At 56.4% G+C, this 13,794-nt stretch overlaps 1 long non-coding RNA gene across 1 annotated transcript; it reads left to right on the top strand.

Annotated features, from left to right (window-relative positions):
* The first annotated feature begins 218 nt into the window (after window positions 1-218).
* On the top strand, window positions 219-4,647 carry LOC139079877 (uncharacterized). Its single transcript, XR_011533863.1, has 2 exons — window positions 219-3,602; window positions 3,941-4,647. It is a non-coding gene; the product is annotated as an uncharacterized lncRNA (long non-coding RNA).
* The last annotated feature ends 9,147 nt before the right edge of the window (window positions 4,648-13,794 follow it).

The raw sequence follows: 13,794 nt of genomic DNA on the forward strand, positions 1-13,794 counted from the left end.
TACGAGTGCAGAGATTGCGCCTGGACAGCGAAGCCCAGGCCAGGTGAGGCTGCAACTTGTCAGGCTGTGTCTAGGATTTCCCAGGTGTGGGAGGTTGAACTGTGTCCCCAAAAAGACCTGTTGAAGTCGTGACCTCGGTACCTGTGACTGCAACCGTCTTTGGAAGCTGGGTCATCACAGCTGTAGTTTGTTGAGATGACGTCAGACTGGAGCGGGGTGGGCCCTAATCCGCTGACCGGCGCCCCAAGGTGGAGGCCGAGTGAAGACACGGACACAGGGAGGACCACGTGACGATGGAGGTGGAGCAGGGGGTGATGCTGACATGAGCCAGGGACGCCTGGGGCCACCAGAGCTGCGAGGGGTGGGAAGGGCCCTCCCCCAGAGCATCCGGTAGGATTGCGACACTGCGTTTCAGACTCGTGGCCCCCAGAACTGGGAGAGAATAAATCTCGGTGGTTCTAAGGCACCCGGTTGGTGACGGCAGCCCCAGGAAAGTCATACTCAGGCACTTTGTCTCATGGAAATGGCTTTTTGGCGTATCCTGCCCTGATCCCCATCCCCCAAACACGCCCGGGGATGGAGAAGCACCCGGCAAGCAAATCCTGTAAACCTGTCCTCTTACTCAAGGCCGCAGAATCGAAACAGAGCGATCTGGAGGCAGCAAGGGAAACAGGAAGCCGGTGGTGTAAATGCAAACACATTTCCAAAAGAACCCGCCCCGTGGATGACCCTCCTGGCTTTGGCAACAGGCCTGGGAGGCCTCCTGGTGGGTGACCTTCTCGGGCCTCAGGTGGGCCTGTTCCTGCAGCTCCTGTGAGCCTGGCTCACCCACTCCGCCAGGGGAAGGTTGAGATCAAAGCTCTCTGCCCTCGGCTTCACCGCTGTCCAAGCCAAGGGCCACCAGCTTCCCTTTCTGGTTTCCGGGTTCCTCCCATAGAAGCCGAACTGCTGACCCTGTGCCCTGGGGCTCCTGGGGCTGGGTCCTGGCCCCACTAGCACAAAGCTGGGGCCTCGCTGGGTCACACTGGGTTTGTCAGGAAACTTTCCTTGGCCTTGAGGTGAGCGGCTGCTGGGCCCAAGTCACTGCGTGGACCCCAGGGGCCACAGAGATGGGGCAGGCCCCTCGGAGCCCTCCCAAGTTGGTGCCAAGGCTCCAGTCCCTTGGGCTTCCAGCCTCTGGGATGGTGAAGGGGTAACACTGCTGTCTGTGCCCCCACCTCCCCCGCCCGGGGTCATTGATTACGGCGGTCGCAGGACACTCCCCCGGGCTTGGTTGGGGGCTCAGGGTCAGAACAGGGCTGTGTGTGGCCGTCTGAGCGTAATAAATAAGTCATCTTGTCTGGTATAGGAAGAGAAGGGACAGACATCTCTGCTTCCTTTTCTTGTGAAACCCTGCAACCTGGGTTGCTGAATTTATTTTTATTTATTTGTTAATATAGAGCCTGTATAGCCGCAGTTCTCAAACTCGAGCGTGTCTCGGAATCCCCTGGAGGGCTCGTTAAAACAGAGATCGCGGGGCCCCCTCCCGGGGTTTCTGATTCAGCAGCTCTGGGATGTGGTCTGAGAATGTGCTTCCTCATGCCCAGGTCTTGCTGTCGGGCCGGCCCTGGGGTCCAGCTTTTTAGAACAACTGCTTTATAGAATCGAACAGGTAAATTCATAAATAATTCAGATTATAAAACTCATCCCTGACCTTCCATGCTGAGTGGAGGGAGGAGGAGCAGATAGAGATTGTCATCACCCGACCCCAAACGTTGCCAACACAGCTGGTTTTGTTCAGCGCTTACCCCACCCCAGGCACTGTGTAAGGCCCTGTGGACGTGATCTCTTTTGGTCCTTGCAACCCTCCTAAGAAGTAGGTACTTTTATCATCTCCATTTGAAATGAGAAAACTGAGGCACAGAGAGGTTAAGAAACCTGCCTAAGGTCACACAGCTGTAAATTGCAAAGCCAGGGTTCAAACCCAGAAGACAGGCCCAGACAGGGTGGAAACAGGTTGTTGAAGTTCTGAGGAACACATTTCAGGGGCGTATATGTTAGTTTTTGCCAGAGCCAGGAGAGAGGAGAGAATAGAGGGCAGAGGCTGCTGGGAGGAGCCGGGAGGAACCCTGCTCGAGTTAGTGAAACCCACGGCTGGGCGGGGAGACCGAGGCCAGCTTGCCGATGCGGCCGCCGCCTGGGGAGCAGTCTCTTCCTTCAGACACCGACCGCTCAGACCAGTATAACAGTGTTGATTATTTCAGGAAATAGATCATAATTATTTATAATTAGCATTTCAGTTTCTGTGAGAAGATTGCTTCTAAATTGCTTGAAAATTGTCCTCCGGTATTTTAAACATTCCCTCAGCAATTTATTTACTCTGTCAATTTGCAGTAAGCCACCGCACTGTACACAAAAACTGTGCTCAGCCCAGCACCTGGGCTGACGACAAAGCTCAACCCGCTTGCCCTGGTCGTCGGTGTTGGCCTGTCGTGCTGGAGTCTTAGCTGTGTGGACATGTTTTGGGTCTCTCCATAACCATCAAGTCCCAGAGCGAGGATCGCAAAGCATGGGACCTTGAGGATGTGTGGGGTCTGACGCCGTCCTTCTGCCCACCTGCCAGGGGGCCCGAGGGGGTTGCCGGCCTCGACCTGCCCTGGAGGCCCCAGCTCTCAGGAGGTGCCCAGTGAGCATGTGCTCAGTGGAAAAATGAGGGAGCTCCCTGGGGGTGGGCATCGCCCACTGACTGCAGTGGAGGCAGAGCAGGCTGAGGCCACGCTGGTGGGCAGAGCCACTCAACGGGGCGAGAAAGGGCAGGTTGGGGGGACAGGAGCACATCTTGACGTCCTGGGGGTCAGGGCTTCCACCTACGGCTTCTGGGGGACGCAGTTTGGGCCTGGCTGAGGTGTGCTCGCTGCAGCTGCAGGTGCATTGGCATCCACACCTGCGAAGGGAGGCGGAGGAAGGAGGCTGGGGCAGAAGAGAGTGAAGTGCGATGCACCAGGAGCTCCAGATGGACACTGACCGTCAGGGTGCCCCAAGCTGGGCTGGGATGGCTCGGCTCAACCCCTCGCCCCGTGCCCAGCAACCTCATGACGGCTGTGAGGCAGCTCTCCGTGGCTGAGGTCGACCCCGAGGAGCTGAGCCGGGGCATCTGCATCTGCTTTGGGGGACAGGAAGGAGTCCAGGGGTCAATTCCCTCTTCCTCCTGCCTCCGTGTACACCTCAGGGCACAAGTTCTCCGTATACTCTGTCTGAGCCAAGCTAACCTGGGCGCTGAGACAGAGCAGCCAGTGTGGATGGCACCCCGAATTCCTCCCGCCCGTCCTGTCCCTCCGGCCTCACTTCCTTTTCCCTCCCTCCAGCTGCCCAGGGAAGGAACCTCCAGGATGAAGCATTGCGCTCCAGCCTCTCTCAGTTCTGTGTTCTGGGACCTCCAACGGGCCAAGCAGGAGCCCAGCCCGGAGAGCGTGGACCACAGGGTGAGGGTGTGACCCTCGGCCACAGGCAGGGGGGTTCCTGACGGCTTCTGGGCGTGGCAGGGTCCAGCCAGCCTGCCCCTTAGGAAGATGAAGGAATCCAGCAGCAGCACACGGACGGACGCTGATGTGCTGAAATGCAAGGTGTGGCGAGGCCCAAACGGCTGTTACAGAGACACAGGTGGGGTGGTGGCATTGGGAGGGGGCAGAGGTGTAGGGGGGAGGTGCCACGGAGGGAGGTACCTTGTAGTTTATTATCTGCACAGAATGAAGGGTCTGCGTGTTACTGGGATCTGCTTCGAGCCGGGCTGCCCAAGCCACCCTGGCGTACCAGACCCCTATCTGTCCACTTCCTCCGTGGCAGTCACAGAAAATGAGCATGCATTTGCTGTACCTTGGGGAGAAACGATAAGTGGGGTGAGAGCTTATGTTTAGATAAAGTTCAAGGGGATGAAGCCGCTCACAATGCCCCTCCTCTTCAGGGACGGCTTCCATTTGAACCTGGCTCCAGCTGCCGTGCCAGGACGCGGCTCCAGGAGCCCAGGTGGGCCCTCCAGTCTGTGGTCGTCCCCTCCCCTCGGAGTCACACTCGGCCATGAGGACGTGCTCAGGAGATGTGCCCAACCTCCTCCATCCCGCGGCCCCCGAAACACTTCCCGTGGTCTAGATGGAGACCCAAAATTCAGCGTCACTGCCTTCCAGGGGAAGCCTGCTGTGGCCACGGGGCCGTGGACCTCACTACATGCTCTTAAAGCCTGAGAGGACAGGTGGGCCACGTAGAAGGAGGGGTGGTGCAGAGAGCAGCCATCGCTCCCATGTCTGGGGCCCCCTCCTGCCCACGGGGCAAGGAGGCAGTGACCAGTGGGGCGGATGCTGAGATTTCAGATGTGCAGAACTCTTGCAAAAGGTAGGCTCTGCAAAATGCTCAGAATAGGTAAATCTCTAGGGATGGGAAGTAAATGAGTGGCTGCCTGAGGCGGTGGGATGGTGGGATGGCCGGGGCTCACGGGATTAACAGGAAACACGCAAGAAGGATGGAGTCCGGAGGTGGGGATGTTCCACACGGACTTGTGATGGTCACATAGCTCGGGAAATTTATTAAAAACCATTGAACGGCAAACTTGAAATGGGTGCATTGTATGATCTATAAAATGTCTCAATAAAATTATGAATAATAATGTTTTTTAAATGAAGTCGACAGGTTTTGGTCCCAAACTCGCAGCCAAAATGGTTTGACTCAGAGGGAAGATGTTTCCTCCGTTTTTATGTCCTTCCCATCAACTAGCGTTCACTCCAAATGAAGCTTCTAATCTGACTCTTGGTTGCAAGGACAGGAGCATGCTCGTCAGCCTGTGGGTCTTATTCTTCTCATCTATAAAATGGGAATAGTGTCGTGTGGACTCGTAGGCCTGTGCGGATGAAAGAGATGCAGGCAGGGAAGGACCCGGCCGGAACCAGGACAAGCAGGTGCTCAGCGGAGAGCAGCTGTTGCTAGTATGTGAGTGTCACTGTGCGTGGTGCCATTCCACTAGGAGGACACTGGACAGTGTCCAGGACTCTGGCTCTGTGGCCGTCCCTCGCACCTTCAGCAAGAGCAGCGTGTGCTTGTGTGTGTGCATGTTGAGGGGTGCAGAGGCCGGACAGCCTGGGCCTGGGGTGACACAGATGCAAGCACAGCCCTGTGTTTGCTGCCCTTTCCACCCAAACACTCTGCCTCCAGGCATGTTCTCAGCTGTCCTTCAAGGTTCTGTTACATTCCACATCCGAAACCTAACGAGACCATCTCCACCCTGGGGGTCCATTTCCATCTTTCCCGAACCTGCTCTCTCATTGCACTCTGTGCCTGTTTGATCACACTTCTTGTATTGGTGAGTGGGGCACGCCCCAGGCTGGGACTGGGCACCGCCCCCCCCCCCCCCCACCGCCAGGGTGGGCAGAGACCACGTAGAATCTACCTCTCCGCCCCCAGCTCCTGGCTCAGTGCTGGGTGGGTAGCACGTCATGCCTAAGCGTTGGCGCTCCGTTCCTCACCGTGGGCATCGTCTCAGCGGCGGGGTTTCTGTCTAGAGCTGATGCGGGGGGCCGTGTGTGCTGGAGGGCGGTCTGCGGCCCAGCTGGGTTGTACAGAAAATGGGAATCCCACCCGATTCCCGACTTTATCCTCGCTCAGGCAAAACCGTCAACAAGGTACAGTAATTTAGTTCAGCATGTTCTGAAAACCAGCCCAGTCAGAGGCTCCCTACATCATATTCTATAAAGTTACAAGTCTCGGAGCCATGATTCAAGCCGCCTCCCAGTGGGGTCAGGATAAATGAACAGCACGGGTTTCATTTCCTTTTAGATCAACATTAAGGCCGCTCGAATGCTACAGCAATTTGAAAGCTATCAACTCATCGGAGCTAGGAAAGAACGAGGTGAGTCACAGAAAGCTAAGGTGTTAGTTATCTCTTCCCCATCGATGTCAGAGGGAGAGCATGCTGAGAGCTCTCAGCATGAGCTGGCAGACGGAGGGAAATTAGCTGGTGTCTCAGTTATCTACGGCCGTGTAACAAACCAGCACAAAACTGAGTGGCTTAAAATAACGGTTTATTTAGCCATGATTCTGTGGCTTGGCCATCAGGCTGGGCTCAGTGGGCGAGTTCTTCTGCTGGTTTGGCTGGGTTCGCCAGCATCTGAAGTCAGCTGGTGGTCAGTGGCCTCACCGTCATGACGTGGTGGGCAGACAGTCAGCTGGGGTGACAGGGTGACTGAGCTGTCTGCCTGTCACCATCCAGCAGGCTAGCCCTTCATGTGGTGGATGACACGGTCACCAAGAGCAGGTCCTTTTAAAGCCACTTCTTTTTTTAAAAAAATTCATTCTCTTATTTTAAGTTGTGGTAAAGTACACGCAACATAAGCGCGTTATCATTTTAACCACTTTTAAGCATAGAGTTCAGGGGCGTTCTTTGGAGCCACATCTGGTGCTGCCTTTGCTGTCATCCCATTGGCCCAAGAGAATCGCAAGAGCAGCCCAGGTTCAAGGAGTGGAGGAGGGTGCCCCCCATGACAGGGGGAGCTGAATGGTATTGGGACTATTTGTGCCATTGGCTGCAGCTGGGCAATGGCAGGGCCAAGCGGGGCCATGGAGCCAGCTCCCCTCGGAGGGGAGGGGGGGGCGCCAGATGCCTCAAGGCCACCACTGAGGAAATGTGGTGCGGAGTGGCCCTCACTGTGTGGCTTTGCACAGCAAAGACGCCTGATGGGGTTGGGGTACTGGGGGCCCTGGGAGGGGCAGTGGCTGGAGGCGTGGACCCTGATCCAGTGTCCTGGGGAACAGGCCCAGCAAGGCAGGTTATCAGGATGCCCCCGACTGGCCTGGCACTTGGAATGGGGCTCCAGCCTGTTTGGGAGCAGGTGCTTCATAGGCGCTCCATGAACACCAGCCTTGCTGTCTTGAGTAATGACTGTCAAAGCCCACCGCTGGGTGGTGCTCACGGTGACATCACACATGCCTGGGACCTGCTGGACACCCCCCACTCCCACCCCGGGAGCTCCCTTTGCAGACGCACAGCCGGACTTTCTTTCCAGACCTGCTGGGAGCTTCAAGGCCAAGAGCCACAGCCAGAGCGGAGGGGGCCTGAAGGACGGGGGTAGGGGTGGGGTAGCTGGTGCTCGTAAGGTCTCCTGGCAGCGACAGTGGTGGGTACTTTCCATTTCACCCTCACAACAACTCTGCACCAGGAATTCTGATTCCCGTGTTCCTCCAGGAGTCAAACATGCCAAGGTCACAAGCTGTGAAGCTGGGAATGCCGGCAGGGATGTGGCCACTGCGGGAGGGGCTGCGCATCTCTGGGAGGGATGGGAGACGGGTCGGCACCTCTTCCCCAGCAGGCATCCTGCTTGAGGACCAGAATCCAGCTTTCTCTGGAGCCTTAAGGCTGAGAGGGGCGTCAAGATGGTCCAGGCCGACCTCCAGGCTGACCTCCATGCCAGGGCCTCCCCCGCCTCCCCATCCCTTCCCTCTCAGCTGCTCTCTGTCCAGGCTCTCTGTGCTTGGCAAGTGGCTGGCAGCTCTGACTTGGGAGGGTTTTCCGCCCGGGGTGGAGGTGCTGCCTCCTCTACTTTTATTCCAGCTGTTCCCATGGAGTTGAGCCAACAAGCTCTCCAGCCCAAGCGACGGGTTTTGACGCCGCCCACTGTGTGACCTCGGGCAAGTTGCTCAGTCTCTTTGTGCCTCAGTTTCCTCACCTGAAAACAGGGAGCACAACAGTCCGGACCTCACAGTGATGTCGGGAAATTACGTAAAAAGCACCGAGGCTGGTGCTGCACATGAGGTCGCTTAGCAGGCGTTGGCTGTCCTTGCTGCCTTCACTGTTCTTGTCGTCATTATTATTACATCGGAATTCTTGGCCCTGATTCTGAGTCTCCGGTCGGCAGGGGGCCGGGACTCTGCCTGTTGAAGGTGACCCCGGGACAGTGTCCAAGGTTTGCTCTTGTCCTCAAATTGTTGTTACTCCTGTTCTTGTCTTCTCTTTCCCACCAGACTCCAAAGTCCCTTGAAATCCTGTTCGAAAAAGATGTGAGGCCCAGCAGCAGTGGACGGGTGGGTGGGAAAGAAGGAACTTGCTAATTGACCCGCTAATGAGCCTCCCATTTCCCCTGTGGGCGCTTCTGCTTTCTCAGACGGCAGCTCCTCAGGGTACAGCTCTGCTTCCCCCCCCCCCATCCTTACGTTTAGAAGACACAGGTTACTTTAAAATGCCTTTCAGTGTTACATAAGTAAGACGTGTGTATTGCAAAAAATAATAAAGAGAGAGAGAGAGAATCCACATCTTATGGGCTGAGTGTTTGGGGGGGCTATGCCACCACCAAATTCATATGTTGAGGTCCTGTATTCCACATGTTAGAAGTTGACTATATTTGGAGATGGAGTCTTTAAAGAGGTGATTGAGGTTAAATGAGGTCATTAGGATGCACCCTCATCACCACGACTGGTGTCCCTATGAGAAGAGGAGATCAGGACACACGCACAGAGGGACAGCCGCGCGCGGACGCAGGGAGAAGCCGGCATCCACACGCCAAGGAGAGAGGCCTCAGAGGAACCAGCCCTGAGACACCTGGATCTCAGACCTCTGTTTACAGAGTTGTGAGGCAGGCAGTTTCTGTTGTTTAAGCTGCCCAGTCGGTGACACATTCCTGCATCCCTGACAAACTAATGCAAGATGTGAAGTTCAGAGCATGCTCCTCCCCACAGACCCGCCAGCCAGAGGTCTCCAGGATGCATTTGCTGCACAGCCTTCCACCTGCGAAAGCGCGTTTGCGTCCTTTCACATAGATGGTGGCGGGAGCCTCACAGAAGCCAGGCACTGCCCAGGGGCTGGGGCGGCGGCTACGGCCAGTGGGGCGCTGTTCCCAGGGAGCCTCTGTTCTAGGGCCCTGCTGGGTCGCCCGTGGAAGACAAGGAACAGGAAGCAAGCAGGAACTCAGATGGTGACAAGCGCACGGAGGACACTGAAGGGTGGCGATGGGAGAGGCTGGGAGGGCGCCCCTTAGGAGCACAGAGGTCCTCTGGGAGGTGGCCTTGCAGACGACAGACCAGGGGCAGAATTTCAGAGAAAAGTCTAGCCCGGCTTTCCCGTGTGAATCCACCTGGTCCTCCCGGAGACATTTTCCTCTTAGGAATCAGGAGACACGGTGGGTCTGTGAGATGGGTTGGAATTCTCCCACATGCATCGGACATACCAGATCCGAACAGGTGAATTTTCAGAAACTGCATGTACTTTTTTTTTTTTTAACTTCAGAGAATAATTTGAAAAGCAATTTGGTGCAAAGAAAAAAACTGAAGTTTTTGCTTGAGTACGTATGTGTCCGGGTGGGGGTGGAGGCGGGGGGGAGACCTTCCTTTGAGAGGTCATGTTTACTGTGTATTTCCTGTGCACCAACCCTGTGGACAGAAGCCTGCCCAGGGTACCGGCTCCACCTTTACGAGGAGCCTCAACCACTTTACTGATTTCGAGACCCGTGGGCCTTCAGGCGAGAAGAACGCGCACGGGCACAGAAGGCCCACCTCCGCCTGCAGAGTTGGGTGCGGCCCTGGGAGTGCCCTGGTCAAGGCACTTCGAAGTGAAGGGGGAGCGAGGTCTCTTTTGCAGGCTCCTGTGTTGGGTGGGGCCTCCAGGCAGAACGGGCAAGGAGGGAGCTTAGTGGGCAAGGGGCTCCGGGGGATGTTGTGACGCCTGTGAAAGATAAAGGGGGGCAGGACTGGGCAGACCTGAGGACTGGGGCCTCAGGCCTCGATGCAACTGACAAGGCTCAGAGCAAAGATTGCCTGTCAGGGGCATCGGGTCAGGGGCAGACCGGCCCTGGTACCCTGCCCTCTCGGACTTGCTGGGGCTGCCTGGGGAGGGGTCCTCGGGCTGTGCCCCACAGCCCGGTTCTGGTCTCTCTGTCTCTGCTCCTCGGGCTACCCTCTGACCCAGCTGCCCTCCATCTCTACCACCCCCTGAAGCTACCATGGGACTCATTAAAGGACATTGATGACAGTCTGCAGCCAACAGCTAGGCGGCTCTCGTGGGAGCAGGCCCTGAGCTCAGGTCCCAGGTCCTCAGTGCCCGCAACATGGCAACCGTATGCGGAAGTCACTATTATCCTCACTTGGCAGAGTGGGGCACCAGCTCTCAGAGCTAATGCGAGATAGAGCCCGGATTCAAACCCAGGACTTCACCCCTGCACACACGGCTTCCCTGTGTGCTGGACACATGCCCGAGGCCTATCCTCGGCTGGGCACTGGCTTCACCTGCTCTTGTGACCTTGACGTTGACCTCCATGCTGAGCAGGCCAGGCTTCTCTCCAGTGCCCCCTGCACACCACTCCTGTATTCTCAGCTGCCCCTTGGATGTCTGAGGGATGTCAACAATCCCGTCTGACTCGGCCCCTCCAGACTGAACATGGTTTCTCAACAGCCACTGGAGGGTGGGGTCTTGGTGTGTCCCGGGGCTTCCAGTCTCTCTGCCGCAGAAAATCCCTTTTGTAGTTTTTGCCCTTGTAGAAGCCTGTGTTTAAAATAGTTTGTCTTCTGAAAAAATTGCATTTGTCGTCACTGTTTTCCTATTATGTGTTAATCAAAAACATGTAACATTTGCCCATTTCAGATTGGTGTTAACCTGCTAGGGTTACAAATTTCCAGCAAAATTCTTATTTTTAGTTTTGGTCAATTTTTACATCGAAATGTGCCTTAGTCTGTTAAAAATGCCTGAAGTCGCCCCCACGGCCATGACTCTCTTGACACGCTCTTGGGGATCAGTGAAGTCTGGAGTGGGAAACTGCTTGTTTCACAGAAAAGGAACTAAGACCTGAAGGGGTAATGACCTTGTCCAAGGTCACAGGCCGGCTCTGTGCCTTGGGTCTCAGTTCCCTGGGCTGTGGCAACAGCTTGATGGCCGTGTCCAGCTGCCCGGGGAAGCCTTCCCTGGGCCGTCTGCCCACCAGGCCGTCCTCTCTCCGGACCCACCCAGAGCCCACACCTTCACTCCCTGCACCTGGGCCTTCCCAGTTCTCCAATGAGAGCGCCTCTGAACTGGAAGACCCCCCTATGGGCTTGGAGGTGGGCAGCTGTCTGTCATTTGTGCCTTGGGATCAGCTCTCGGGCTCCAGTTTACTTACCTGTGAAATGCGATGCCAGCAAGTTCCTTCTGAGAACTAGAAAAAATAATGAACTGGGGGGGGGGGGGTCCCTCTCCCAGGACCTCGCTCACGCTCATGGTAGGTACTCAAATACCACTTTTCTTCTTTTCATTCATTGCAGAAACCCCTTCTCTCTGCAAATTGGGCCAAATGACAGTCTGGGTAGGAATTTTCCTTTCCTCATTTTAATTTAAGAGCCTGGGGACCCGAGTTTCTGTCCTAACAAGTAAACATCCTTCCTGGGGCCACGAGAAAAGCTACAGCACAGTGGCCGAGTCCTGGAGCCGGGCTGCTGGCTCTGCCACTGCCTGTAGACTGGTGGAAAATGTATGGAGCTTTCTTGTGCCTCAGTTTCTGCAAATGCAGACCGGGGTGCCAGTCATCTCTACCGCCTGGCCTGGTTTTGATAAGCAGGTGAAATGACGCGCACATACACTAAGCTCAAGGTTCGTCCTGGTGATGACCACGTCCCATTAATCTGAGCGTCTGGGCTGCACCGGCCCCGTCAGCGGGTTAGGGCTGGTCGGCTGACTTCCCGTCCCATTTACACGTTACTCTGCTCCTATGCTCAGCCGAGCTTTTCCAGAGGCAAATTCCTGCTCAGCTCAGGTCTGAAGGGTCACAGATTCTAACTGAATATAGGTTAGATCATATTGATGATGCTTTATGCTGTCGAGACAAACGCAGTACTTCGAGCTAATCTAAAAATTCAAAGTAGCTATGAGGAGCCATCCAATGTCTAAATGATGAGGTCCATTTTACCTTGTTTTTAACAAGTAGTTATGAAGCGTGTGCCTTTGATAAATTTAGACATTACCACCTGGCACTCAATAAAAAGTTACTCCTCTCCAGCCAATAACAGTGTCATGTTGATACTTTTGGAAGTCTTCTGGATGTGTATATGCATATATTCCTTTTTAATACAGGAAAGGGGTCATTGTATACACACTGCATCGCCTGTGCATTTTTTAACTTAACAGACCTTGGAGATTGTGTAATATTAGCATATATGGAATTACCACATTAAATTTTCTTAATGTTTTAAATTAAAAACATTATTAAAGGAATATTCTGGAGTTTATTAAACCAGTCTCTTTTGGTTGTTGTCAGGTTTTTTGTACTTATCTGCTGCAAGAACACCCTCGTGTACACATCTGCGGGTGTCTGTGGGCCGGTTGGCTGGAAGAAGCCACACAGGGTCGAAGGTCTTACAAATAGTAACTTTCCACCAGCGTTGCAAACTGCGACTTCTTTTTCAAAGGTAAGGGAATTGGGAGCAGAGCAGGTGCACATATGTTTATTTTATTTTATTCTAGTCTAGGTGTTTTCCGAAATAATTCGAGGAGGCTTAAGATAAGGCACAGCAGACAATAAGGGCACCTAGGATTTTAAACAGTTTTCAAATGAAACTTCTCCAACTCAGGAGGTCCAGCTTGGCCGGAGGACCGGAGCAGTGTCAGGTCACATGAGGTATCAGGGAGAGAAAGCAGAGTGGACCCAGAGCAGGACAGTCCTGCCTGGCGCACTCTCTTGGGCTGGTTCCAGACTCAACCCCCCGCAGGTGGCCCGTGGGGGACACAGGTGGCCCTGTCTGGCCGCTGGGGTGACTCTCTTGGGCCAGAAGGGGACAGTGGTCAGTGATCGCGGGTGTAGGGGTGCCGCCGCAGAGGCCAAGTTAGGGTGAATCCCCACATTACTCCCAGCCCCCGCCACCCCGGTGCGGGGAAGCTTCCTCCATATCAAACACCGTTACAATGTTGCCAGCCTGGCGCCAGCTATAAATAAGTCAAACGGCGCCACGCGTGGGTCTGAAAAGCGATCCTGGCACGGAGCACCCGGCTCCGAGCATGGTCCCTACTACGACCCCACCCCCACGGTGACCCCTGGACGACGACCCACGACCCAGATTCGGGGTGGGGGGAGCTCATGCTCGGATACACCCCCCAGTGCCCGCAGGGGGGACTCCTGGGGAGATGCGGGGAGCCTAGGCGGGTGCGCACGGCCCACGGCGCTGTCTCCCCCTCGGTCTGCCTCTACCATGGCACCCCTGCCCCACCCCCCGTCCCCTCCCTGCGCCGCCCACACCGCTCCTCGCCTGACCTCTCGGGTCCCGCACCCAGTGTGCCCCGCCCGCCCTGATCCCTGCCTCGTCCGTTACCAACCTGGCCCCGTCCCCTCCCTGCCAGCGCCCCGCCCAGGCCCTCCTCCACCTGTCTCTCCCGCGTGTCCCCCATCAACCTCGCGTGTCCCTCCTGAGTCCCCCGCGCGTGTTCCTCTGGCCCCCCGCGTGTCCCCCGGGCACCCCTGCGTGTTTCCCCATGTGTCCCCCATCCGCCCTGCGCGTCCCCTTCCATGCCCCCGTCCCCCTACGTGTCCTCATCCCTCGCGTGTCCCCTTGTCTCCCCCGCGTGTCCCCCCACGTTTCCCCCGTCCCCCCGCGAGTCCCCCTCACGTCCCCCTGTCCCCCCCGCGCGTCCCGCACGTGTCCCCCTGTCCCCCCCCGCACGTCCCCCCACGTGTCCCCCTGTCCCCCCGCGTGTCCCCCCACGTGTCCCCCAGTCCCCCCCGCGTGTCCCCCGCCCCGCGCGCCGGCGGAACTGTGGGATCGCCGCGCACAGGAAGTGGCGGGGCGGCGCGGCCGAGGGCGGAGGGCGGCGGGCGGGCGGGGCGGGAT

The sequence above is a fragment of the Equus przewalskii genome, chromosome 27 (assembly GCF_037783145.1).
Source record: "Equus przewalskii isolate Varuska chromosome 27, EquPr2, whole genome shotgun sequence".
Lineage (NCBI taxonomy): Eukaryota > Metazoa > Chordata > Mammalia > Perissodactyla > Equidae > Equus > Equus przewalskii.